This window comes from Molothrus aeneus, chromosome 3 (genome assembly GCF_037042795.1).
Source record: "Molothrus aeneus isolate 106 chromosome 3, BPBGC_Maene_1.0, whole genome shotgun sequence".
Lineage (NCBI taxonomy): Eukaryota > Metazoa > Chordata > Aves > Passeriformes > Icteridae > Molothrus > Molothrus aeneus.
Window position 1 is genome coordinate 5,393,560 of NC_089648.1, and position 27,706 is coordinate 5,421,265.

The 27,706-nt window shown below is 51.1% G+C and overlaps 1 long non-coding RNA gene across 2 annotated transcripts in view; it reads right to left on the minus strand.

The window, feature by feature from the left end:
• Positions 1–27,706, minus strand: part of LOC136554255 (uncharacterized) — a 66,413-nt gene that overhangs the window by 26,830 nt on the left and 11,877 nt on the right. For both annotated transcript variants that reach the window (XR_010783305.1, XR_010783304.1), the window contains exon 3: positions 10,690–10,785. This is a non-coding gene — a long non-coding RNA (uncharacterized lncRNA). The remainder of the gene's footprint in view (positions 1–10,689; positions 10,786–27,706) is intronic.

A 27,706-nucleotide genomic window follows, 5' to 3' on the forward strand; every position in this document is an offset into this window, starting at 1 on the left:
AGGAAAAAAACAACCCCGAGCACGTTATCCCCAATGTAAGAGGAACTTTAAATTTGATTTTAAAAAAACGATTATCCAAGCGGCTTGGGAAAAAAAAATAAAAATTAAAAATAACTAGAAAAAGAGAGCGTTTGCAGGAAAGGCACAGGAGCTCCTATAAATTCCGTGCGGCGGCGGCTCCGTGGAACACCCAGCGGAGCTCCCGGCCGGGTCGCGGTGCCCCCAGCCCGTTCCCTGCGCCCCGCACTCACCGCATCCCCCGGCTCGGCCCCGATCGGGCTGCCCGGGCATTGTGCGGCGCAGATTAGCCCGCACAAAGGGCCCGCATCCCGGCTAAGTTAAAAGAAAAGCCTGCTAGGAAGCGCCGGCGACAAATTACTACTTCAGCGCTGGATTAAATGTAAAAGCCCTTCACAGAGCTGCAGATAAATCCTGCGCGCTAGAAGGAACCATAAAAGTACTCGTTCAAGAGCTACAGGCACAAGTGGAAAATTGACCCCAAAGATTTTTTTTTTTTTTTTTAAAGTAGGCGAAGTTTATAAAATTTCTGCCGCCGCAGCAGGGAGAGGGTCGCGGCAGCGCTCCCGGGCACCGGAGCTGGACGCGTCCGCGGCCACCGGAGCGAGCATCCCGTGAAATCCCAGCAAGGTTTGCTTGGTGCCTTGGAGGGCTTTTGCTTTGTGCCTCTCTTGTTTGTTTGATTTGCGTTTTGTCGGGTTTTTGGTCGGGTTTTGTTTGGGGTTTTGGGTTTTTTTGGTTTTTTGTTTTTTTTTTGTTCCCTTTTTTTCTTCCCCGCTTTCTCTTACCCAGCTAATGAGGCAGAATGGTTTCGCTTTCACCACTCGCGCACAGAGTGGGAAAGCACTGCTCCCATCCTCATTTCTCTTTTCCCTACATCCTTCCCAAGGCTGCCGTGAGACCCCCGCATCCCGCGGGATGCTCCGGGCGGGCCGGACGCCGCAGCCGCGTCCCTCCGGTGCCGAACGACTCGTGTCACCCGGGCACGCTGCATCTCTCCGGCTGCACAGCCATTGTTTTACATGTCTCAAGTGCCATCCCGGCCGCGGCAGCGGCCCTGCTGGCTGCCCGGGTGTGCATCTCCGTGTGCCCGCACGGAGGGACGGACGGGGAGAGACGGGGATGCTGCTCCTCCCTCCCCCTCCCCGGCCTTCATCCCGGCCGCCTATTTTAATAAATAATTATAGGCAGCTAAAGGATTTCTTCATTCCAAAAGGTCTCCCCTTCACATTTCTCAGAGGTTCAGCTCAAGGAGACACCATGATAATAAGGCTGACTCGGGATCCCTACTCCACAATGTCATTATGAGCTACCATTTAAAATGAAAAAAAAAAAAAAAGTCTGTATATTATACCTAAAAGCATTACAAGGTTAGTGTCTCAGCTTGGGGAATATTTAATGCTGCTGGGAAAGCAGCACTGCTGCTCTGAGGAGGAGGAAAAAGGAGAAAAAAAAACACAACGAGAGAAAAATCCTTTCTGAAACACAAGCCTAGAAAAAAGATGTTGGGAGCGAGCACGGAGATCATTTGCATTTCCAATGACTAGGACTAATCCTCCACTACCACATTTATATTTTCTTATTACTTTTCCTAATTGTCTCCTTTTTATTTTATTTTTTTTTCCCCCGCTTGTAGCTTTTCCTCCTGTTTCTGTTCCCAGCTCCCGTTATTGTCTGGCTCAGGGCTGGATCACCCGGAGCTGCTGCCGGCCCCTCCACACTGCCCAGGCCACACAGCCAGGAAAGCCTGGGTGCCTCACACACACACGCAGCGCCTGGGTGACGCACCAAGGAGCTTGGCTCTCTTAGAGCTTGCTAAGAAACATTTCTGGGGGCAAGGAAGGGCTTTTTGTCTGGTGCCCGGGGCATGGCGCAGGCAGAGAGCAGCCTCAGCAGTGTCCCACCCCTGGCATGGGCACCTCAGGAGCCAGCCAGCCCTGTCTTCCCCTGAAAGCCACCTTGGGCTGGCAGGGAGTGGAGAACAGACCAGCCCGAAGCCCTCAGCAGAGAGACAGCACCCACCCAGGGGGGCTGTTCCCAAAAACCCGGGCTCCCCAGGCAGGGAGCATGGCGTAATCCCCAAACCCTGCTCCAGAGGCTCTCAGCTCCAAGCACTGCCTGAACTGGGGCTGTGTCTCACCCCCAAGTCACAGCCTCTGTCTCTGTTGAGGAAATTACACAACTAAATGCCTGCTCGAGACCAGCCACTAAACCGCTCCCACAGTATTATCCTAAAATTTGCTAATAGTGGCTCTTTCACATAAATTAAGTGATAATGAAAAAAAGCCTCCCTTTGAATTTATATATATTTCAGCAGAGAATAATGTTTTATTTAAAATAGTTACAGCGTGCCTTTTGATTTGGAGTTTAAAGTAAATAATATTTGTACATCTAAAACATACTCAAGACAAATGAAAAGCCTCTAGATGCTTTTGTATGAGATGCTGAAGAGCTCTACAAACTTAAAAGCACAACCTCAATTAAGCCCATCTTCATCTGGAAAAAAAATTAGCAACTGAAAGCTGAATATATTAGATAATGCACACTTGCAGGAGAGCATTCTCTTAGCAAAAAATTCTTGATAACCAACCTAAAGCTGGCCTTCGAGTTGCTCGATGCTAATTTTGTTTGAAACTGTTTAACTAACTCTGAATAGATATCCATATTCAACAAAGACATAATTAATGGCAACCTTTTCTTCTGCTTAGAAGACATCATAACAAGCAGAAAAGTACAAAAAGATTTTTATAGTAACTAATTTAAGGACAAAGGGTTGACCTCTAGCATTTCATTAAATAAATGGAGCGAATGAAAGAAGAGTGACAGTATTCATCCTTGTTCAATTCAAGCAGCCAATTTCAAAATGCAAATCATAATCTGCAGATGTTGGAGCCTGATATATTTTTTTAAAATATTATTTGTTCAATTTAAGAACATCAGACATTTGAATTTTAAATTAAAAAAAAAACAACCCCAAAAACACAAAAAACCAAACCAAACCAATTCCCAGCTCCAGGTTTAGGCGCAGCGTGACTGCACGCTCAGAGCCGGGGTCTGCCGGGGCTCTCCTCCCTCCCCACCTCCCCAGCCATTCATTTTCGACATTATTCTCAAAACCTTTTAATGGAGAAGTTCTGCTAAGCTGCACATTATTCCTGATTAGCACAGCTGGCCGGTGCTGCTGCCTCTGCAGCCCGGGGATGACCGAGAGCAGCTCCGCGTGGAGCCCGGCCAGCGGCTCCAGCCTCCCCACCTGTGGGTACCCTGCTCCCAGCGACCCAGGGGGATGGATTGTCCCTGGATACGCTCCCATGGCACAGGGACAAGTGTCCTGGCTCTGGTCCCCATGGATGGCAGAGCTCCAGGAGGTGACCAGAGCACAGGTGGGGATAACAAGGGGAGGTGAGCTGGCTCTGAATTTGGGAACACAACCCCAAACCTCCAGAGCCGGGTTTTCTTTCAGGTGCCAAGGTGCAGTGGGAATGGAGGAGATTTTGGTTGGACCATGGATGATCTGCAACCCTTTAGCAGGGGAGGGAGGGATGAAGTCTCAGTGTCCAGCTTGGCACACACCTGTTCCACGGGGCTCTGTGGAAGTCAAACATGTGCCGAGGCACACGGGGGGAGCCCAGGGGAGCAGCTCCAGGCCAGTGGGTATCACACACTGCCATGAGTACAGATCCATGGAGGGCTTCCTTCCTCATTCCCTTCAATCCCCTGAGAGGGAAGGAAATTCATCTTTCTCCCCCAAGCTCAGTAGTGACATTAAGGGACACTTTTAATGTGCCCAAGGGGACCAAAGGATGCCTGGCCACACCTGACACAACGGCAGCATGAGTTCCTCCCTTCTCCTTTCTACACCAGCTCAAACAGCTGTTTCCAGGCTTGCAGGGATAACCCACAGGGCCTGGTGGCACTGTTGAGCCTGGACATGTGTGGGGTTTGGTTTCTCCCAGGAAATGGCTTTAGGGTGTTTGGGAAGTGTTTTTGGAGAAGCATGAGATTTTAACATTTATTTTGGCCATTGAAGCACACAGAAGTTTCTGGCCTCCCTGAACTGGGTACAGTGGACCAACAGTGACATCTCCTCAGTGAGAGCAATTCCCTTCCTTCCTTAATAAATGGAAAAGATCCCACATTCCCACCAAAGGGCCCCTAGCTACCGCTAAGTTACAGTGAAGCACAACGTCTGCAAAGGCATGTATATTAATTAAATTGCTGCTGATTAGGACCCATCAGAGTGTGCAGAGAGGGACTGAAATAAACGCCCAGGAGCATCCCTGAGGAGAGAAGAGTGTGCAGAGAGGGACTGAAATAAACGCCCAGGAGCATCCCTGAGGAGAGGAGAGGAGAGCAGCAGAGAGGGACTGAAATGAACGCCCAGGAGCATCCCTGGGGATAGGAGAGCAGCAGAGAGGGACTGAAATAAACACCCAGGAGCATCTCTGGGGAGAGCAGAGGAGAGCAGCAGCGCTGTGCCGTGGCCTCACCCTGAGCAGAGCAGAGCCATTTCTGAGGGCAGTTTTGTCCCAAGCCCTTCCCAAAGGCCACGAGCCCATCCTGGCCCCAGTGGAGCTGGGCACGGGCAGGAAGAAGGGCAGGGCTTTGCCAGCCCTCCTACACAAACAGACCCTGCAGCTGTCGCAGGGCAAAATAAATGACTTCCGGAGGTTAGGGAGAATAAATGAATCCATTCAGGCATGAGTGAAGGGGACATTGTTTTCCCCCTCGAAAAAAAAAAAAATCCCTCCCCAACAACCTATATATTAAGGTATCAATGAACAACAAATTCATTCAGTTATGACACAGGAAATCTAAAGCAGAATGGGCTGCAAAACAAACTCGATTTATCTGCGCCACACACGCAAGAGGAAAAAATGCCTCTTGTTGGCTGCCCTGCCAGGGCTAGGGCTCCTCTCGAGGATTCCAGCCACACACAGAGTGTTTTCTGCCACTGCTTTAGCTGTGGGTGCGAACTTCTGAGATTAAGATTGTTCCCTTAGGTTTATCCTCTTCAGGGACAACGTGTGCACAATACGCCTTTGGAGCGCATTTAAAGCCAGGCTGCAGATGCACATAATCTCCATCCTCCTGCACCACAAACAGGAGATGTGGAGGTTTTGGTTTGGTTTGTGGTTTTTTGTTTTTTTTTTTTTTAAAGGGAGAGGAATTACCCATTCAAAGAGAAACCGAGTTTTTTCACTGTGGAAACCTTCATTTTTATATTAGAAAAGGAGAAGCAAAAACTAAAAGGCTCGAACCAGACCTGATTTCTCAAAACAAGCCAGCAGCTCCCTTCTCTCCCAGCTCTCAGCAGCAGCCCTGAGCCCACCCAGGGGGCCCCATCTGCTCCACTGCATGTCTGGGCACATGCTGAGCCTGAGGGGACACCCCCAACTTCCAGAAGGACAGAGGGACAGTGCCTGTCCTACCCTTGGCATTGCCACGGACTCACTTCCCTGAGCCCACTCCCCTTTGCTGTCCAGCACTACAAACCCGAAACGTGGCTGAGAAACAAAGCCCATCCTCCTCTTATTTCTGAAACATTTATGCTTACAGCTGTTTTCCCCAAGTAACGTTAAAAAAAAATCTCTTAAAAATGAGTGCAGCGGGTCAATCCTGCTGTAGAAATGGAATTGGTACCCAGCTGCAAGGAGCACTCGGCGTGCAGGGGAATAATCCAAAAGGTTTTAATTAGGCAAAGCAGCAATAAATGAAGGAATATGAGCTTGGATGAGAACACTCAAACGTATAAATAACTGGGAAAGGCGAGATACGGAAAGGGGAGATCTCCCTCCTGCCAGGGAGCCCCAAAACAAGGCAGGGCACAGACCCCGGGGGCTCTGCGGGGCGCATTAATGCCGAGCACATCCCCGACCCCATGAGCAGAGCCAGCAGCCCACCCCTTCCGTCAGCCGCTGACTTCCTCCGCGTCCCGGACAGCTGCACGTCCGTCTGTCCGGCCGCGGCTCCCGAGCTGCCCGCCGTGCCCGGCTCCGGAGGGGTCCCCGACAAAGGCGGGATGCGCCGGGCGCGGGGCTCCCTCCCGGCCGCTCCTTAGGAAAGCAAGTCACGCTCCCGCGACAACTGCTCCTCTGTGCCTGTTTGAACTGTCCCTCCCAATTAGCAGTAATAAGGGACTCTGTAAAGATGAGCAAACACAGCGCATTCATTAGTCCCGGCGGCCCCCGCCCTCCCTGCTGGCAGCCCCGGGAGATCCCCAGGGCACCGCTCCCGAGGATGCTGAGCGCATCCCGCCCGGCCCCAAAGGCAAATTAATGACGAGCCGCTCCAAGAGTTTGCCCGAAATTATTTTATTCTGCCCGGGAATTGATTACTCCCGGCCTGGAAATATGTCCAAATCAATACACCGAAGCTCAGGACGAAAAAAAAGACATGCTCTAGCCCCATTTATTTATCCACTTTTTTGAGGAATGGCACATAATTTACTGGGTCGGAATTGCTAAGCCTTTCCAGAGCGAGGACTAATGACCAGCTGAAGGGAAGCAATGCCTCCCATCCATCTCCCAGGCGAGTCACGAGTCCCCACACGCTGCTGGTGATGACCTTGGCAGTGGCCAAGACGCCCACGGTGACAGAATGTGCCTGAGGCCATCGAAACATGTGGGTCGAGGCAGCCACCAAAGGAAATGCTTTTAAACCTCCCCAGAAGGATGACTGGTGCCCAGGTGGGGGTCCCTGCACAGCCTGTTCCTGCCTGGCCAGCTGGAGTAGTCAGTGCTTCAGGGATGAGCTGAAAGCGATGCTGAGCGTCCACCACAAACCCTGAAACTCTTTGGGCAGCACCTGTGGCCGGGTCTCAGCACTGCACAACAACAACCTGCCCTACCCAGGGCGAGTGGATTCAGCTCCCCAAAGCAAATGGCACGAGGGACACCAGGGGACAAGGACACCCGGGGGCTGAGCCCCAGGCCTGGGGGCGGTGGCAGCGAAGGCTCCCCGCGCACCGTGCGGGTGACATGTGTCCCCATTTGCCAATGCTCTGCATGCTCCACGGGGTCCTGCATTTTCCAGGACATTAAACCCTCCTATCCCCCCTGGAAAGCTCGGTGGCAGCTGTCACGCTGCTCACGGCAGGTGGGCTCCTGCTGCACACCATCAGTGTCACTCCCCAGCCGCTGGCGGGTGAAGGACGAGGTGGCCCCGGTGGCCCCAGGAGCTGCCAGCACCAGCACTGAGAGGCAGCTACAGCAGCACATCTGCATGGACACTCACAGGGCCTCCTTTGCACTGCCACCCATGGAAAGGACACTCCTGATTGTGTTAAAACAGGAGAACTCAAACCTTTCTGCCTGTTGCGAGCCCTTCAAGCAAACATCTGCATGTAAAACAGAGACATGAAGCAGCAGAGCACTGCAAAAATCCAAATCCAGGGCTTGCTGGCTTCCCCTTGAGCAAAGCCCTTCCTACCCAGGCTGCTCCAGACATCTCTGAGGGCATGGTGTCCCCAGGCCTGGGCAGCCTTGAGCTGGAAGAGAATTCCCCGTGGCCCCATCTCACAGATGAGAGATGCCAGGGTAGGAGAAGAAAACCAAGGAAAGAGCAGAACACAGCGGGGTTTGCAGCGAAGCTTGCTGAGCCCCAGCTCAGAGGCAGGGCAGGGAGAGGAGTGGGTTTGCACCCAGGGAGCCCAGCCAGGCTCTGCCTGCCTGGCACTCCTGGTGAGCCCGAGCTCCCCAGCCTGAGCCCATTGCCAGGGGCTCCTGGGCACAGCCCCAGCTCTCGCCCTCCTTCAGCTGCACTTGGCTCTGCTCACAGGGGATCCTTCTAGACTGAAACGCTGCTGCTCCCCCATTCAGAACGGGAACATCTGTGAAAAGGGATCATTCATAATAAACTTGTGAGTGCTGGGTAGGGGAAAAAAAAAAAAATACTCGTCCCAGAAAACAACACGGCCTTTATTTTTCGGTGCGGCCGCCTGAGCCTGCAGCACCCTGGAGGGTGGGGCAGGGAGGGCTGGGGGGCTCAGCTCATCCCCCTGCACCCCCAGCCTGCACAGCTCCCCAGGCACAGCCTGGTGCAGCAGGACAGGACAGCAGGGACGCATGGCAGGGCCCCATTCCTTCACTCGCCTCCCTCCCAGCCTAACAGGCACAAATCCCCCCATGTGGCAGCAACACAAACGAGTTTTATTACTCAATAAAATATTTGAAACAAAATAAATGGTTTTGTCAAACACTATATCTCCTCAAATAATAATGATGCACCAGCTCACCGGGAAAAACAACCGACATTCATATTCTGTGGCAAAGGTTTATTTCGCCTCCCCGAGGAGAGGGGAACGGGCATCTCAATTCGGAATTCAGACACTGTATGGGAATACAGTAACTATAGTTCTCGGAGGGTTTGTGTAAATGCCAGCAAAACAAACCCCAAATCAAATTTATTAGCTGGTGGAGATCTCTAACAATCTTACACAGTGACTGATGAAGCCGTCGGGGAATTCCTTTCAACATTTAGTGATTTAAAGCCCCTACAGAAACTTCATTGTCTGCTCCAAGACAGAAAGAGTTCCTCGGTACCCAGTGCTGCTCTGACAGCAGCACTGGGGTGGGTGACATTGCCAACGTGTGCTTTCTTTCATCTGGAAACATTTCCAGGAATCCTAACATCCTGTGGAGTCCTGTGGAGCACCATAAAGGGAGGAAGCACAAATGAATTAAGAACTGCAGCCTGTGTCCTGAAGGGCCTGCCTGTGTTTTGATGGCAAGGTTGGGATGTTCACTTCTGCCCCAAGTGTGCTTCCAGAACCAATCTGGAGGTCATTCCCCACATGGATCAGCCACTGGCCACCCACAGTCTGCTCGGCAGGGACAGGGCAGAGCTGCAGGTTTTGGACACAGCCAGGTCCCACCAAAGTTCTGGGTGCCAGAACCAGGCTGGCTGTGCCTCAGCAAGTCAGAGCTGCTCTCTGGGAAAGCACCAGGACTGGGAAAGCACCAGGCTCCCACTCCAGGTGAGGCAATGCCCTTCCTGAGGATGCCTGAGGGGAGGAAGGTGAAGGTGAAGGCACAGCTGTGCCCTCAGAGCACCCACACCAGGCCCGCTCCCACAGAACTGCTTTTAAAAGCAAACCCTGAAATGCACAGCTCTAATTGCCAGGTTTTTTGTCATGCATGTTCATCACTGGGTCATTTGCATTTTAGCTGCTAAAATATCAAGGGGATGTTACTTAATCAATCACCGCAGCTCACAAAGTCCTAAGTGAGAGAATATTTTTTGATTGTCTCTGCTTGTATCTAAACATCTCACAAACCCGCCAGCCAGTTCTTCATTTCAATTAGGGCAATGCTGATCGTTAGCTAACTAATAAGGACCAATTTTCTGTCACAACTATTTCCTAATTAAATTCAAAACAGAGATTTCTAACCCAGATGGTCAGCAATGCTGCAGATTTGTTTAAATTTGGTATCACAGTAACAAACTACTAATTAGGGTTTGTAAATACGCCAATTCCCTTATGACTTAGTTGTTAGTAATGCATACAACCGGTTTATTAAAGCACTAATTGTGTCTGGCTTTACTTGGGCCTAACACATAATCCACTTATCACATACTGGTACCAACTCATTTTGAAGGGATTATGAATGAAATCATAAATGAGGTCTCGCATCCCTTTCCTGGTATGCTTAATAAAGGTTTGCTGTCATATTTAGATGGCATATTTAGATTTGCTGCCTCTGATGGAGAACGGCCCCGCAGTGACGCCGATGCTCATTCCTCCAAAGCCTGTTTGACACAAAAAGTTTCTGCCCCAGCTCCATTGGGCAGCAAATTGTCCCAGCAGCCAAGCTACTCCCAAGGAGCTCTGGCATCTCCCAGAGAAAACACTGAATTGTTTATTTCTGAAGTCAAGCTCAGCCCCTCCATGGGGCTGGGGGCTCACAGGACCCCCGTCCCTTTGCCTGGAGACCCTCATGAGCCTGGACCACCTTCCTGTAGAGGGATGGAGGGCACCAAACCTCCTGGATTTGGAGGATTCCCTCCTGCCCTTGCAGAGGGACAGCCCTCTGGAACAGACCCTGTTTTTGAAGGAAGGCTTTGTTCCGAGGAGCCCAAATGGGTGACACCCCACAGCTGGGGCACTGATGCCCCTCGGCACCACGGCTTTATCAAGAGTGCACAAAGTAGGAAATAAATGATAGATAACTGTGAATTGCAAGGTTATGTAAACATGGAGGGGGTTCCAGAAGAATCCTATTAAAGCATAAAAGAAAAGCGTGGATGGTTTATCACATCACTAAGACCCAAGAATGCATTAATAAATAGAAGAATAGATAACGAACCGTGGAGTACAAGGCTAAACTATCCGCTATTGTGAGGATCCTGTGACAGTAGAAACAATGAAGGGGAAGAAAAAAGCTTTGTTGGTCTGCCACCAGAACCTTGTAGTGTATCTTTTATAGCCCATTTTTAATGAATTCACAGCACCTATCAGTTATTCTCTGCCCAAATCCCTCATTTTCCTCCCTCTTGAATGCAAATTCCCATGCTGCACTCTGCCTTCACCATGACTTCCCCCGTTAAACTCGGGGGCTCTCTGGGTTTCAATGGCCTTTCAGCCACAGCCAGAACAGGTTTCTGCTTTCATATTTCCAAAGGGTTTTCAGGATGGTAACAAAAGTGGGGCTTAATGCAAGGCAGGAGTACCTCTGAGCCTTGCTGCATCCTTTGCTTCTTCTGTGACAGGAGGGTGAATGCTCAGACAGGTCTGATTCAGCCCAGAGTGATGATGCCTAGACGTGCCTGCAAGGGAAAAAAAAAAAACCCAAACACATGAAAGCTGCTGCTCCTCTTGCTGTTTTCCAGCCCTCTGCAAATAACGCTGAGAATTGTTGGAGGGGACTTCATATTAATCCAAGAGATAGTACCCTCTTTGTAGACACTACTGAGACTCACTAACAGTTTATTTTCACTGCACTGAGGGGGTTTTATCATTAAATAAGGACCCGGGATACATTTACTGTAGATTACTTTTATTTTTACTACACCGTCGTTAGGTACAGAGCACTAAGGAGCCAGGGCTGACTATGACACACTCTGCAGTAAAACCCCACTGCCTCCAGCAGAATCCGAAATCCTGATGGACTTCCACGTAAAAAATCCCAAGGACTCTGTGCTGCTGCGCTGGCAGCTCGGTGTGGCACCAACATCTTGCAGGAGCACGGCCTTGACAAGGCTGGCAGGGGCAGAAGAGGGTCTGTGTTAAAGATGGGCACAGCACGATGGATGCCCAAAGTTTCAGAGCTCTTTTGGTGGCATACCCCACCTGCTGCAGGTCCCCAAACTGGGCCTAGTTTGAGGCTCACACTGGGAATTCCTCCTGCCTCCTTACTCTTCACATCCCCAGAGGATGCTGCAGGTAAGCAGGAGAAGCCAGTTGCCTTTCCCCACTCTGAGAAAATGGAATTCAAGAGACCTGAGTGAATCCCAAGCAGGAGGCAGGAATCTGGATTTGCCTTTTTCTGGACAATGCCCACTCGAGATCCCAGCAGCTCTTGGTGCCTGTCCCACCAGCGCATCCCTGTGAGCTTCCGGGGGGTCCTGCAGGACAGCCACACCACAGGGTCCCTTGTCCCCAGAGACAGGACAGGGGGACACCTCCCTTCTCCTTTGCTGGCTGCCAGAGGCGAGGCACAGGCAGGGAGGAGACTGCCCTCCCTCCCCTCAGCCTAGAGCCTCTCCTCTGACCAGGAGGAGCAGAGAGCGGGCGGCCGCTCTCCCAGGCACACTTCAGGCCAGTGAGGAGTACAGCCGAGTGCTCAACAGGCTCTGGAAATAAGCGGAAGTCAAATAAGTTTGCCACTCTTTGTCCCCCTTTCAATATCTAGCTTTGATCAAAATCCTTGGATACTCAAGTGGTTGTTGACTTAATGTAGTAATGAGACATAGCCTTAAGTGAGGCCATTTCCGTGCCCATTCAGGCTCTCTGAGAGCAAGGGATGCAGGAGGAAAAGCCTCTCCTGGTCTCTGGGAGCTGCAGCAGAGCCCAGAGCAGAGGCCTGGCTCTGGCTCCCAGGAGAGGCAGCAGGAAGGCCTGGTGGCCACAGCTACACGAGGCACACTTCAACGTCCTTTTTGTGCAACACAGCCTCGCTGGCATGGTGCTGGGTGACACCAAGAAATCCACTGGAAACACCTCCTCCAAAAGCTGCAGCAGGTGGCCAGCTCCAGTGGACACCAGACAGCATTGTCACCATTGCCTCCTCCTGGAGACCACTGGGGAAGAGGGTGGCACCATCCCAAGGACGTGGACTGGACGATCCTAAAGGGATCATAAAGGGTTCTGCGATTCCCTGGCGCAGGCTATCGACCTGAGCAAGGCAGCAGGGAGGGAAGAGCCCAGGAGCCCTGAGAAAAGTTAAAAATTCTCCAGGTGACGGGGAGCAGCTCAGCCAATTAGGATTTTAATTCCCCTCGTTATGCACAGCCAGTCAATAAATTCTGCACCAAGCAGCTGCTCTAATTCTTAAGCCCATTAAGCCCTACATCTGATAGGCGGGCGGGAGGGGCTGCCAAGGGGCACAGACGGTGCTCCTCGAGATATGAAACATTTCCTCTTGTGCATCTGGGTCACCCCACCCAGCCCCACTCCGAACGGGTATTTTATGGAGGCAGCGAGCAAGAATTTATATAAATATCCTGCCAGAGACACACACACACCACATATGGAGAGAATAAAGAGGTGACTGCATGAGGGAGCGCTGGTGCTGCAATGGAGCAGGAGAGCAGAGCTGGAGGGGAGACTCTGGGATGGAGCAGCAGGATTTGGGTGTCTGAAAACAGAGGGAGATGGTCCCAAAGAGCTGGGCAAGCAGCCAAGAGGGAAGAAAAGCAGGATCAGAGATGCAAGGAGGAAGAAAACTCCTGGAGCAGCATGGCAAGGCCGGAGAGGGCTGGCTGCCTCTGAGGTGGGAGGAGGCCAGGAGCCACAAGAACAATTGCTGGATGGAAGGGGCAGATGGCTGGATTGGAGGTATTCCCCCCACTGCAGAGATGAAAGGCAGGAGAGAAAAGGGAATACACTGGGAGTGGAAAAGCCTTTGGCAGCCAAGACGGTTTTGCTTGTTAATTGGCAACAAGCTAACACATTAATTACAAGCTAACACATTAATTACAAAGTTACTGGATGGTCAGGAAAAACACTGGCAGCGGAGCAATTCGCATTCCTCCGGAGACTGAACAGAGCCTGCTCTAGGCATGCTGCCTCTGCCCACCCACATCCAGGATCTGAGCACCCCAAGGCCCCAGAGCCAGGCAGAACATGAACAGGGATTAAAAACCATCCCACCTTCAGCTGAGATCTCACTCATCTCAGATTAGTGTGAAAGATTAATTGCAGGACATGTGCATCCAGACAAAATTTAATTTATTCTCTTTTCATCCCTTAGACAAAAATTTGACAATAAGCTGCCCACTGCACATCAGGAAAACACCAGCCCTACAAGGCACTGCTCTCCCTGTCAGCTCCACAGGGCCCTGGATGAGAGAGCAGCCCTTAAGCCTTGATCAAGGCAAGGGGCATAAATGAAAGTTTGCCCTCCACTGATCTCAAATGGAAGAATATTTCGCTTTTCCCTGAACCTCCCAGCAGCTGGAAGCTTGGCGCACTTTGGTTTGGATTCAAAATCTTCTTCCTGGAAGGAGCTTATGGGTTCCAAAGCACCAGCATTAGGAAGAAATTATTCCCTGTGAGGGTGGTGAGGCAGTGGCGGAGTTTTCCCAGAGAAGCTCCATGTGTTTATTGCAACTCCTGCAAACAGCACTAATAAGTTTGCTAATAATGGCACAGATCAGTGGCTGCTGCTGGTAAATTAATTAGGAACGGCATCACTGTGCTCTGATTAGTTGCCATCCTTCCACCTTGTAATTTTGTCACCAGCTCACATTTCAAACGCCACTAGAAGCCCACTCGAGCAAGCCCATCCAGAAGGGGGGACCTGCAGTGTTGGGCACATGCTCAGAACTGAGAGAAAATGGCTTGAAAACCTTCAGAGCTTGTCAAGGCCAGTTTATTCAAGGTAATTAATCTGTCGTTTTGAGAGCATTTTGTATTTCCTGCACAAGCCAGCTGACAACACGAGGCTGCTGCAGAAGCATCTCAGTGTAGCGGGCCCCAAGAAGCTCAGGGATCAGCCTTTCCCCTCCCAAAGCACAGCTTCAGCTGGAAATTCATCATTACGTGGATTGGCTTCTCTCCCTTGCCTGCTGGGGTTTGAACTCAAGGCTCTCTGTTTCCTCGCAGCTGTGAGCACCAGGAATTAAGTGTAAGTTTTAATTCCAAAGCCCACTGAACACTCCAAATCCAAGGAATGCACCTCAAAGGCCTGTGGCTGCAGGGACAGGAGCCAATACTCCAGATCTAGAACTGCATCCCTCGCCACCTTAGCTGTGGCAGCAACACAGATGGGGGCACAGAAATCTTTCTGTCACTTCTGAGTTAATAATTTAGCAGGAAATGGGGTTCCTGCCGGTCATTAGTATTAATTATTCTGCAATGCCCTGCCCCTGAGGAGAGACTGAGGACACTGTGACACACCCAGTGATGCACTGATGTACCTGCCTGCCTACCTGCAGCAGAGAGAATTTTAATTGAGTGGAACCAGAACAGCCTTCTGAGGTTCTGGGGGAACAGGCAGCAAGCCCTGCCAGGGCTGTTCAGATGCTCCGTGGCGCAATCCCTGGGTGCTGCCACGGCAAATGGAGATCAAAAGCAACAATAGTCTGCAATCAAGGATATCTGCATAATAGCTTTCCTGAAGGATGTTTGTGCAGGTGAGCGAGGAGTAAAGCATTGTTTCATCAAATGGTAATTTCCTTGTATCGCAGACAATGAATCCCATTCGCTTGCCGGGGTATAATTCAATTAAAGGGGAGAACCCCACGCCAGGCAATGAAATCTATTGGTTTGACTGCCATGCTGCAAATCACACCAAGCAAGAAAATGGCGTTTGGTCCTGACATCATGATTTATTTCCTACTCAGTATCTTATAATTCTTACAAGATAAGCCAGGGCAAGAAATTATCACGTGTGCGTGGGGGTCGTGCCTGATCCTCTTTATTTTCCCTTCCCAACTGCAGGACTGTGTGTTTCAGCCTTATCTTTGAAGAGGCCAGTAAAATAAATGGAAATATTTCACAGAGGCCTAGCAACCCTTGCTCTGCACCCATGGCTGGCTCAGGCATCTCCAACATCCAGCCACGTCCAGCATGGGACCAGAGAGCCCCACTGCTTCTCTTCCCCCAGCCCACTGCCCTTTCCTCAGGAGGGTAGAGAGGAAGGAATGCTTTGCTCCATGGAGAACTCTCTCCTCTCTCCCACCACAGGGAGAGTCCCCAGCAGCTTGGGAGTGACAGGGGAAGGCTGTCAGCTGTCCTGGATGAGGCCCCAGCATGGAGCCCTGCCAAGGGGAGGCTCTCTGCCTGCCAGCCTAGGGACACTGCCCGTGCCCCAGCTGTGCCCAGCCCACCTCGCCTGCCCAGATTCTTCTCCCCTCCCTTGGCAGCTGCCTGTAAGGGCACCTCAGCACATCTCCTTGGCTACCAGCAGGAATGCCCGGGCAGGGGGACGTGCTGTGGGGCTGCTGCCCTCCTCAGTGAGCGTGTCAGGAGCCCTTTTCCATGGACAATCTGTGAATTCATTGTCCACCCAACGCAGCTCGGCTCTTGGGCTGCCCATGTCACAGCCACCCTTTGCACGGCACCGGGGGGAAGCTGTGGGCAGCGTTACCAGACACACTTGGCTTCCTTCAGAGAGACTTTTTTAGCTAATTGACCCTCATCCTCCTTCTTTGCTTTCAGGATCTTAAAATCTTCCCCCTCTCACCCTCAGCGGAGCATCTTTTCCTCTCCTTGCCCACAATCCAAATTCCTGAGCACAGGTACACAGACATTCATTCCAGCCTGTCAGCAGGCAAGGAAAGCTAATTAAAGTATTGGTAGCACTGCTGGATGGCATTGCAATCCTCTGCAACTGGATCAGAAAGCTGTCTGGCCAAAAATAAGTGGTATTTGAATTTATTGTATTTTTATTGTATGCAGTTTGCCCCTTTACCACCACTCCCCATAACACCTCTATCACAAAAATGTCCCCACTCCACGGAAATCTCTTCTCCCAGACCTTCCTGAAGGGCTGTGTGTCCACACAAACCTGACCTCTCAGTGAAGGCTGTTTTCTCCCAAGTGCCCTAAAAACTGTGCTAACAATGGGTGTGAACAGACAGGCTGGGGAAGCTGCAGCAGAGGACAAGCCACCCAATGTGAGTCAGAGGAATAGATGGGTGACAGTCGCCTTGTGCTTTCCACTTCACCTGTTACCTGCCCGTGCTTTTCCCTCTGGGAGACACGGTTGCACCGAGTCACTCCAAGTTCTACCCCTGAACCAAAAGTTAATCTGAGTCTGAGAACAAAAGCAGTGCTGTGTGTCCTTGCATGCCAAGGACTATGACTATTGAAAGGGTTCCTCACTACAGGCTTGTCACTGTCCCTGCTTTAATCTCCTCCTCTCTTCTGCTCCCTGCCTCCCTCCCACTGCTCCAGAATGCTTGGCCAGGCCAGTAGGATGCTCTGGGTGAGCCCTGCTGGGGAGCCCACGGCCCCTTCAGCTCCCTAACAAGAGCATCACCTCCTGCCAGAGAAGAAACTCCCACCAAAAATAATTCTGATATCCAAACCCTGTTACGAACTGCTCTTTGACACAAACGGCCTCGGCAACCCCAGCAGATCCAAGCGCTGCTGCGGATCAGACGTGTTGTGCCTCCAAACACCTTTCTGAAATTCAGGTTTCCTTTTCCACAGAATTTATTGTGTTCATCTGCCGACAGAATACGGCAAAACCCGCAAACAGCCATTTTTAAGACACCCTGAGCATTTCAGGAGCCGGGGCAGGGATGTCACACACATTAACAGCTGGTGATAGCCCAGCGCTGTCACATTAGTCAGCGCTGCAGCAGACAAGCATTATTTGCCCATCAGCCTTGAAAGCTATCGCCACGACCTGGGAAAGAGACAGAGACAGGGAACACATGGCTTGGATGGAGTCACACAGAGCATCGTTATCGAAGTGAAAAACAGCTCGTTTCTAAAGCTGTTGGCGGTGGAATTCTAGGTTATCCAGGTTATCTCCCGGCCCGCACAAGGAAATCTTGGTGCAGCCATTATCTGAGAGCAAACTGGTTCTGTAGTTTGCAAAATTAATAATATTTAGCCCGCTAGTTTCCGTAGTAACCAGCCTGCCATCCCTCCCTGCCTGCCCGTGGCAAGGTCTCTGAAGCATTTCACATAGCACTTATCCATTTTCTTGCTCTCACCTCGCTCTCACCTTTACTTTCAGCACAGAACGCAACACAATCCACCGCCACTAAAGACTAGGCTGAGAGTCAGATTAAAATTATCCCTGTTTGCCCTGACCTCTTTTCTCTGCAGGTGAGAGTGTCCCCATTCAGCAGCTAAATGAAGCAGAAATGATGGAGTGTTTGTTTTCCCTGACTTTTCCTCAGCTTGCCAGTAAATTTACAGCCACGAATATGAAGTGTTAATTTAATGTTCCCACTGAGCATCTCATTGTCAACAAAGGCTTCAAACCCTACGAGAGGAAAAGGTTAGCTCATGCAGAAAATGACCCTTATGGCTTGATTGCCTTCTGGTCCAGACTCGCTGCGAGCAGAAAGCGGAGGGCTTTGACTCGCAGCTTAATGCATTTGATGGCGATAAATGGGAGCTCTCTGCTCGGCGCAGGGACGGAATCACCTGTAATGCTCACTTATTTGTCTGCACACACAATCTCCACAGCCCCAAAGGGAAGTGGCCTCGTTGGGCCCCCCCAGCCCCTCCTCCCCCCCCAAACTAATTTGACAGAACCGAAAAGTTAAACCCTTCATTATCCTCCAACTTCAGCGGAAGGGGCTTGCTGGCTGCAGATTACAACAGGACAAATTAGCAGTGGCGTGAAGCATGAAATTGCTTTCTTCACTTGGCGCTTCAAAACTTTGAGGCCTCGGCTCTGGTGACGTGCAGAAAAGAAAAAAGTTCTTCCAGGGAGGAGAAAGAATGAAAGAAAGAAGGAAGGGAAGGAAGGAAGGAAGGGAAGGAAGGAAGGGAAGGAAGGAAGGGAAGGAAGGAAGGAAGAGAGAGAGAGAAAGAGAGAAAGAAAGAAAGAGAGAAAGAAAGAGAGAAAGAAAGAGAGAGAGAAAGAGAGAAAGAGAGAAAGAGAGAAAGAGAGAAAGAGAGAAAGAGAGAAAGAGAGAAAGAGAGAAAGAGAGAAAGAAAGAAAGGAGGGAGGGAGGGAAGGATAATCAAAAGCCTCTGTGGGCTTTTTGTGGCAGAATTATACATGCAGAAGGCTTCACTACCAGCACATTTAGTTACTTTGCTTGGAAAAAAGACCTTAATACTCACTGTAAGTAACATTTACAGAACTAACTTGTGGACCAGTTGGAGCAAGAGCCACAGCATGGTTTGTGCTACACTAACCCTGCTTGGGATCTTTAGGAGAAAAAAAAACCCTGATGGTGGTGTGGAACAGGACACAACAATTCAAAAGAGACTCAAATACCAGATTTTCTTTTTCTTACAGCTAAAACCAAACCTGGAAGCATGACAGAGATTATGACACATGCTAACGCACACATGGTGGGACTATTCGCTGGGAAATCAAGCAAAACCCTCTATTAGCAGCCAAAATGTTAAAAAAAATAAACACCCCAACCCCAGCCAGAAGCTATTGACTCAAAACCTACAAAAATGCTTTTCCACAAGCGTTTCTGAAAGCCCAGTAGCAGAGAGGATTTATTTGGGTGAAACCCTTTTTGCACTGCTGGCATTTGGACTTCCAAAGCCTGCCTGGAGTCAGAGGTACAGGTAGAAGAAAATGTCACCCACTGGCCCAGCAGTTTGCAGCCCATCTCTCAGTGCTTCCCAAGGCAGACAGGGATTTCAGAGGTCACAGCTGAAGCACTGGCATTTCATCAAGGACCTAAATTACACAAACGAGCCTCTAACTCACCCGGTTGGCTGTGCACCTGCTGGGAAGCAGCCCCTCGCATCCCACATGAACGCACCACTGAAATACCAACCCCAGGAAAGCCAGGGGAAGCCAACGGGGCTCACGGGGACGCGGAAGCATTCACAAATGCGGGAATTGAATTCCACAAGTGCCGTCTGAACAGAATTTCCTTCAGCAAGGAGCAGGCATGGGTGTCCCCGCGAGGAGCAGGAGTGTTTGCAGACACACAGCTGCTCCCAGGCCCCGATGTTTTATTCAGTGTGTGCTCAGCCATGCCAGGCTGGAGCTCCACGGGCTGCTCCCAGCCACGCTGCCTTTGGGAGCCATTTGCCGGTCACATTGTCAGTTAACAGGAGTCATTTTGAAAGCAGCAATTCAGTCTCTACAGTCCTTTCCTAACAGCATTTTCAGCCTGCAATTTGGATGATAGGAAAATTACAACCCTGCTGCACTATATTATGTGATATAAATGTTATTGCAATTAAGCCGATGAGGAGAAACCCCAGAAAACAAAGATGTGTCGTCGCTGCTTTCTCCGTGCTCTCTCCCCAGAAGCTGAGCAGTTATGGAAGGGCAGTGCAGGGGAAGAAGTGTTTCCATGAGCTGCAGGGGCTGCAGGACCATGGGAGCAGCACAAAGCCCCAAGGACATGCTGGGATTTCGGCCAACAAGTGATTTCCCTATGGCACACACGAGGGAGAGCTGCTCTGAGGAACAAGGTACGGCCAAAAGCAGTCCAGGCATCCAGGCATCCTTCTGGTGATGGAATAGGACATGGCAGGGCACTCTGGAGGGGATTTCCCACCAACTATGCAGAGACCTTCATTCCTCATCTCTTCAGCACCCACCCATAGTTTCCTTCTCCCAGCCCAAGCTCCAAAGGCCTCTGGAGCATTTTGATGTATCTGGAGGACATCAGCCCAGGTAGCATAGCATCACCTCACTGTGCGGAGCAGGAAAATGGCAAATTATAGGATACCTGTGCTGTGGGTGAGCCAGCCCTGTCCCAGGGTCACCTGCAGGCAGTGCTGCTGCTCAGGGACACAGCCTGTCCCAGACACCCAGCCAGCTCTGCAAAAACCTGGCACCTTCTCCACAAAGCCTCAGCTGGACGCTGAGCAAATGTTTACTGACAGGAGCACCAGCCATAGTAAATGACTTTGATTTCACTGTTTCTGAAGAGGGAAAAAAAATAAAGCAAAAAAGGAGTCCTAGCACTCATCATTTACTCCAAGGTGCTGTAACCAGGTAGAAACTTGTCTTTTATATGCTGAACTGTGTCCATGAAAACACATTATCTTTAAGTGGGCACTGGAGGAACCACACTCAACATTGACTTCTTCATGCCATCGCTAACACTGGATACTTCAATCATTTGAAGGTTTAAGTGGAGATTAGCAGAGACCTCACCTGCATCTCTCTCTGGCAGTTCAGCATGTTTTGGGCATGCTCTGCAGCAGCAAAGCCCCTGAAAGGCAAAGCCCTGCAATCTGCAGAACAAGGTCTCTGTCACAAAATCAGAGCCTGGAGAGGCACATGCCAGATCCCGCTGCTCAGGCAGCTCCTAAAGGGTGCCCAGCCCTTCCCCACTTGGCTGCAGATCCCAAGCCCGGACAGCACCTCAGCAGAAATCCTGTTTCCTCAGCAGTGGATGAGCTCAAACGCTTTAAGAAATATCCCAAGCAACTCTGCCACACAAGAGGCCTGAGAAACAAGACAGTTATTTCTTCCTTTTTATTCTTTTTTTTTTGGGCTGCCAGGCCTGGACACTGGAGGATTCCAGAAACTGGCAATGGCATGTGGCTTCTTTGAACATCAGGAAACTGTGGAAAGCGCTGGTTCCCATGATTTTGGGTGGAAGATCTCCAGTCCTCCAGCAGACGGATCAAGCCCCTTGCTGGCAGGGAAGCCGGGGTGCCCGGAGCAGGGCACGGGGCTCAGGCCCTGCAGGCTGGATGCTCCCCAGCCCTGTGGAAACCCTCCTGGTCCTGCCCCTGCCCTGGCAGCGAGGGGACTGGCAGCCACACGTCCCTAATGGCCGGCTGGGATGTGCTGCCACGTCCGGCTGATTAGCTGTGGGTGATCCGAAATGTCAAACCATTATGTGCGACAGCCACCGCCACCGGCGCACAACGCCCTCCTAATCATGGCCTTGCTGGCTGTAAGTGGGAAAGGTGATGCTTAAAACACAGAGAGGAAATCAGCCTGAATTACTGAAACAAACCAGCAAACCCCTTTGTTCCTGTCAGCCTTTCCTAGGCTGGCGGAGGGCTCGTGTCCTCGCAAGGCGATTTGCAATATTCTAACTAAGATTAAGGGCATGAAAAGCCTCCTGTCCAACCCCTGCACCCAGGTACCTGCACACCTGCCCTGCTATGGGTCCATAACTCTGCTCTGTGAATGCTCCCACCCCTGGATGGGAGGAAAATCCTGCTGAAGGCAAGGGGGACAAAGCTCCTCACAGCACCTGCAGCCCATGGAATAAACACCCCCTGGTGCAGGGCAGGACGGGGGCAATCAGCTCCTCCTCACACCATTTGCTTCCAAACACAGCTCCTGTCCACATGTGCTCTCACTCCAGCACTCTGGAACAGGCAGCCTGAAAACACTCCTGGCCAAAACCAGACCCAAATGATGCCGCATTCAGCTACCGTCATGCTTGACACTTCTCATGATTTCTTGGGAAAATGTTAATTTGAAACATTTCTATACTCCACGCCAGTGCCACAGCAGGGAATAATCGCCCCATTTCAAGCTCAGAGCAAGGCTCAGATATAGGGAAATATTAAACAAGGATAAGAGCAAGAAACTGTTAAATGTCAAAAATATTTTACTGCCAGTTCAACAACAAAGTCTGGAGGAGATAAGTCTGTGTGTGTACTAATGTTATATAAAAAAGTGATTATTCAGCCCTGGGAACAGAGCTATTGATTCCAGTAACAAAGGGCACTATATAGACTACAGTGGGTTTGCTCTTTTTAGCCTGGGAAAATTGATTTTCTTAAACTTTCCCTTGAACCTGCAGTAGGGTTTAATCTGAACCTAAAGGAGCCTTTTAAGAACTCCCATAAATTAAAATGATATCTCTTCATTTGGCACATTTTGGGTTCCTGCTGTTCCAGCAGAACCACGAGAAACGCTGGAGAAAGAGGTGGGAGGAAGTGATAAGAGCATTTTGTGACAGCTTCCCTGCACGTTTGTTTCCACACACTAGAAATAACATGTAAACATTTAGATGTTTGTTTCTATACATTAGAAACAATATGAAAACACTGAAAGTGACAATGGGTGAAGGTGTGAGCCCCTCACACCCAATTCTGTGACCATGGGTGAAGGTGTGACCCCTCACACCCCATCTCTGTGACCATGGGTGAGAGTGTGAGCCCCTCACACCCATCTCCATGACCATGGGTGAAGGCGTGAACACCCCACAACCCATCTCTGTGGCCATGGGTGAGGGTGTGACCCCTCACACCCATCTCTGTGATCCTAAATGAAGGTGTGACCCCTCACACACCCATCTCTCTGATCCTAAATGAAGGTGTGAGCACCCTCACACCCCATCTCCGTGACCTTGGGTGAAGGTGTGAGCACCCTCACACCCCATCTCAGTGACCTTGGGTGAAGGTGTGAGCACTGCACACACCCCATCTCTGTGTCACTGGGTCCAGGGAGATGTGACCCCTCCCAGAGCCCCTCTCTGTGTCCCTGGGCCCCGTGGAGGTGTCCCCCTGCCAGGTCACACCATCCCCTGCCCCACACCCGTGGTGTGCCCTGTTTACAGCTCCCGCACACCGTCTCCTTTGTGGCCCCACTGAAAACCCGCAGTGTGCAGCACACCACTGTATATTTACGCTCTTGTTTTCCCCCCAGTGAGGCAGTAAATGACCTTTTATTCAAACAACAATTCCTAAAACAAAACCAAAAGCCAGCCCCTGGTCAGATGTGCGCGCGGCGAGGCAGGGTTTGTTATTTAAGCGGCAGCCAGACTGTGTGCTATGCAAACAAACCCCACGCTCTGTTCTCCCAACCTCCTGCTGACTTTGCAACTAATTTTGTTAGCGAGGAGAACACACTGAGCCTGACATCAATGCAGCAAAGAGCCCCGAGACGTTTGTTCGTAACTTTGTAACAAACATTGATCAATCGATTTTTGCCCGCGTGGGGAGGGAAAAGCCCACAAACAAAACAAAACACATATGGGGAGATTTTTTTTTTTAATGGCACAAAGGGCAATTAGGAACCCAACCTTCCAGTGAAATGAGATTCCTTACAGTCCTCTGTGCTTTTAAGTCTTCCCCTTATGCTCAATGGAAGCAAAATCTACTGCCAAGCCTACAAAGGAGGAAAAAAATCAGCTGCAACCAAGAGATGGTTGGTGGGCCTGGCGCAGCATTTCTGAACGCGACAGAACAAAGACAGGTGAAGGCTCCTGACAAAGTGAAGGACACCCTATCCCACGTGCACAGTCTTTTGCACTGTGTATCAGATCAATGCAGAACCAGCAAAACAGAGAAAACACTAATTAGCTATCCAAAATAACTGAGTGCTGTGTAAACAGCGCAACATGAGCGTGTTTACCCAAGCCCACTCCTCCAGCTGTGCACCACAGCAGCACAGAGGGACCCTGGGGCTCCTCATCTGGCCAGGCAGGACAGGTGGCACGAGGGTCCATGGGGGCACAGCTGATCCAGCCTGCATTCCCTGTGGTGTCTGGAACAAGCTGCTCCCCGAGCAGCCTCCCAGCCCCTGGCACTGTGGCTCTGCTCAAAGGCAGCTCATGGGCACATTTGATCACAGATCTAGGCAAAACTTGACCTGGGCATGTTTCAGCCAAGCTCCAGCCCTCAGCCTGGACATTTCATCACCCTAGGCAGGTGCCCAGGATCCTGCCTGCCCTTTTCCCAAGGTGTTCCTCAGCACTATGGGGTCAGCAGCCTCCCACCCCTCTCCTACAGAGTGGGACTGGAATGTTGCAAACCCACCTGGAACAGGAACTCCCACAGGAGGGATGCTGAGCCTGGAAAACCAAACAGCTTGGACACTGCAGGGCCCAGGGAAAACACCTCCTGCATGCAAGAGCCCAGGGCTGCCAGACACAGCTCCAGGGAAAACAGCATTGTGATTTCAGATACAACAGCAGCCAGTGGAAAAGAAAGACAAAGCACAACTTCCAAAGTTTACTCTTGCAGCCCAACTAACAGCTCGCGACCATACTTCCTTGGCAAGCAGCTGTGACCTTATTTTTCCTTTGGAAACAGCCCTGAGGTTTCACTGACACAGACGATCACCTGCTCATTAGCAGGTCCCTGAGCAGGGAAATGCCACGGGGTGATTCCAGCACTGCCAGGCTGCTCCCGGGGAAGGAAGGAAGGCGGCTGCCCAGACTGTGTCCCTCCTACGGCCGGTGACATTTAGCCGGTCCCTGGGAGCTGCTGAGCCACAGAGCCCCTGGCTGTCAGTCTCCTGCTCTGCATCCCTGGATGCTGTAATCACAGCAGCACCCCTTCCCAGCCCTGCCCCTCTGCCCTCCTGGTTCCACACAATCCACTGAGACCCTCTGCTCCAACTCCATCCCTGCAGCCACTCTGCCTGGAACTGCCCGAGAGCAGGCGGTGCCACTGGGCAGGGAGAGCAGGGTTTTAAAGCTACCCCTGATAAAATGAGTTCTCCTAATAGTTCTGAGCACTTCTACATTTATAAATACTTAAATTTTTTATAAAACAGCACAGCCTAAAAGATTTCTGGTGGTGGTTGACAAGAGAAAACAGGAATGTTTTCCATAGATTGACCAGAGGAGCACTTGGTTCCTGCTGTGCTCACAGGCTCAGGTGCTCAGCCCCAGTGAAGCAGCCTCTCTCTCGGGACTTCTGCTGGTCAGAGTGACCCTGAGATAGGTCAGAAAGTCTCTTTTTCCAGCCTGGCGGTCAAAGAAGGAGTCAGAACTCTTCAGTTCTCGGTCTCAATGTTGTTTATTGTTTCCTATCTATAAAATTCTTTCTCTGGCCTGCCGAGGTCTGTTCAGCAGGAGAGGCAGAGGCACTCTGGCTGCCCCCGGGGCAGTGTTATCTCTTTATACTAAAAGCTACGTGTACATTATTTACCATAACTTTCCAATACCTATCACCTATGTTAGACCGTGAGTTTCTATCTTAAACCAATCCAAAAGTGCCAACATCACAACAGAAGATGGAGGCCAAGAAGAAGAAGGAGAAAGGCTGGACACACCCAGATTCCTCCATCTTGCCTCCCGAACCCCCATTCTAAAAACCCCAAAAAATCTATTTTTCACCCTGTGACAAACTAACTATTATTCTACTTAGACTTTCGTGGCTTGCAGATCCTCATATAAGGTTGCCAATTTTTTCCATGGGTCATAAACAAAGTGACAGGTGTCTTGGGCACTGTGCCAAGGTCTTTGAGCCCCCTGGCAGGGGTTCCAGCCAGAGGGATGTCCTGAATTCTGACACCTCTCCCCAGAGGCTGCTGTGGATCACCCAGGCTGAGGAGCCAGTCAGGGGAGCACAGAGCACCACCATCCATCCTGGCTGAGGGTTTTGGAGCCCTGTGCCCTGCGTGCCCTGCTCAGGACAGAGGTGGCACAGGGACAGACACTGGCCCAGCCGGCGCTGCGGCCGCACAAGCTGCACTCTGCCCTGCCACTATTTACTCACAGCTACAGATGTTGACACAACAAAGAGCTACAGACAGACGGACAGAACAGCAGCAGTGTTGGGGCGCAGACACTGCGGGCTCTATTCTTCAGGGAAGCGCCTCTGACTTCCCCACCCAGCTCTGTGATTCCTTTGGGAATCATCTGGGCTGGTGAAGCTCGCTTTCCTGTCTTGGGACAAAGCTGGTGGGAGAGAACATCAGCCTTGCTGTTTGTCCCTGTGCTGAACAGAGCCCTTATCAACCCACAGAAAAACCAATTGTTTCAAATCAAGGGGCTGGAAGCTTGGGGATGCACTGGCAGCGTGCAGCTTCTGCTTGTCTCTCTGAGGAGCCACACAGGGAAAATCCTAGCTTTGCACTCTTTAGAGAGCCAAAATTAAAGGGATGACTTGTTCCACAGGAAAAAAAAAAAAACCAACCCTCACACCTAAATACTTTTTGGGACACACCGCCTTGCATTTCAAAGCCTCACAACTACACGTGAAAACGTTCAAACAGCAAAATGAAAAAATTTTGAAAAACACAAGAGAGTGGCCAGAGGGGCAGAAGGTGGCAGAGCTGGGTGTGGGAGATGTGAGCAGCACTGCCCAAACTCTGCACAGACTGCGCTCAGTGCTGCTCTCCTCCTGGCCAAGACGTGCTGGGATGTCCTGAGAGCCCCGTGCTGCCAGTGACAGTGACACGGGCACTGACCCCCACTCCGAGCCCATCTGGGAAAGCCAGAGCCCCACAGCAAGCCCTGCAGGTCCAGGGCACTGCTGTGCTCAGGGGCTGGCTGTGGGGACACGGCGTGTGAGGGGACATGGCCTGTGAGGCCTCGGATGCCTCAAGCACCCTGCAAGCTGGGGAAGGGATTCAAGTTTTTAAACAGTTGCTTTTTTAAGCTTCTGGTGTGAAGCAAAGTTCAGATCCTTCACAACTGGTAGGAAAAGATATTATTGCCTGGAACCATGCCCAGAAAAACTCAAAGCTGAGCTTCCTCCTGCCTGTGCTGGCTGCCAGCTCCCAGCGCTCCACCATGATGCCATCTGGTGCCCACAGGCAGAACGGCCAGGGCTTCTCCTGGGCAGATTTGGGAGATGTTCAGGAGGGAATCAACAGTGCCCAGGCAATAACTCACAGCATTTGCTCTGCTGGAAGATTAACACTGCCCTTGCACTGCAGCAGTGTGTCTGAATGGCTCAGGCTGGGCTGCCAAGGAGAACATGGGGTAACAGTCACTCCCAATTTTGCTGCTGCCTCCCCTGGATGGGGATTTGCAGTGTTGCACTGCAGATATCCATCCCTGCTGCTGGAGAGCTGCCCTGGCACAGCATGCAGCCCCAGAGCAGCCTCCCACCCCACAGCCACACACCAGTGGTCCTGAAGGGGCTGTAAAGAGCCCTTGTGAAGAGCAAATAAATGAGTTGACTTCATAAAGAAAAGCAGGGAGCCAAGTATCCTCCTTCCCTCAGAGAAATGAGACTGATTATGAGGTAGGTGGGCTTTGGAGGACCTGAGAGCAGCAGCTTTGTGCGGGGTGTTCCTCAGGCTGTGGCTGGTGGCCAGCAGACCCTGTGCCAGGACAGTGGCCACAGAGAGGAGAGCTGCTCTGACTGGCCCTGTCACCCTCCAGGGTCCCCCCAGGACCCCAGCACCTCACAGATCCCTCCCCAGTACTGGGTGTTGCAGCAGGCACAGCTGGGGACACGCCAGTCCTGGGAGAACCCAGAATTCCCTTAAATTTAGCCCATCTCCAAAGCAACACAACAGGAAATAAACTCGGCACCCTTTTGGAGATCTTGCAGGATGCTGTTTCCCAGCATCCCTGGGGATCATCAAGATCTTGATTTACACTGGATCTGCCACTTGATTTACACTGGATAAAACCATTTTGTCCCCATCACCAGTCCACTACTGCTTGGACAACACACTAGTAGGTCCTGCTGTACCCCAGAAATGCACTCCTTCCTTCAACATGCTCTGCAAACATTCCCCACCACAGGCCA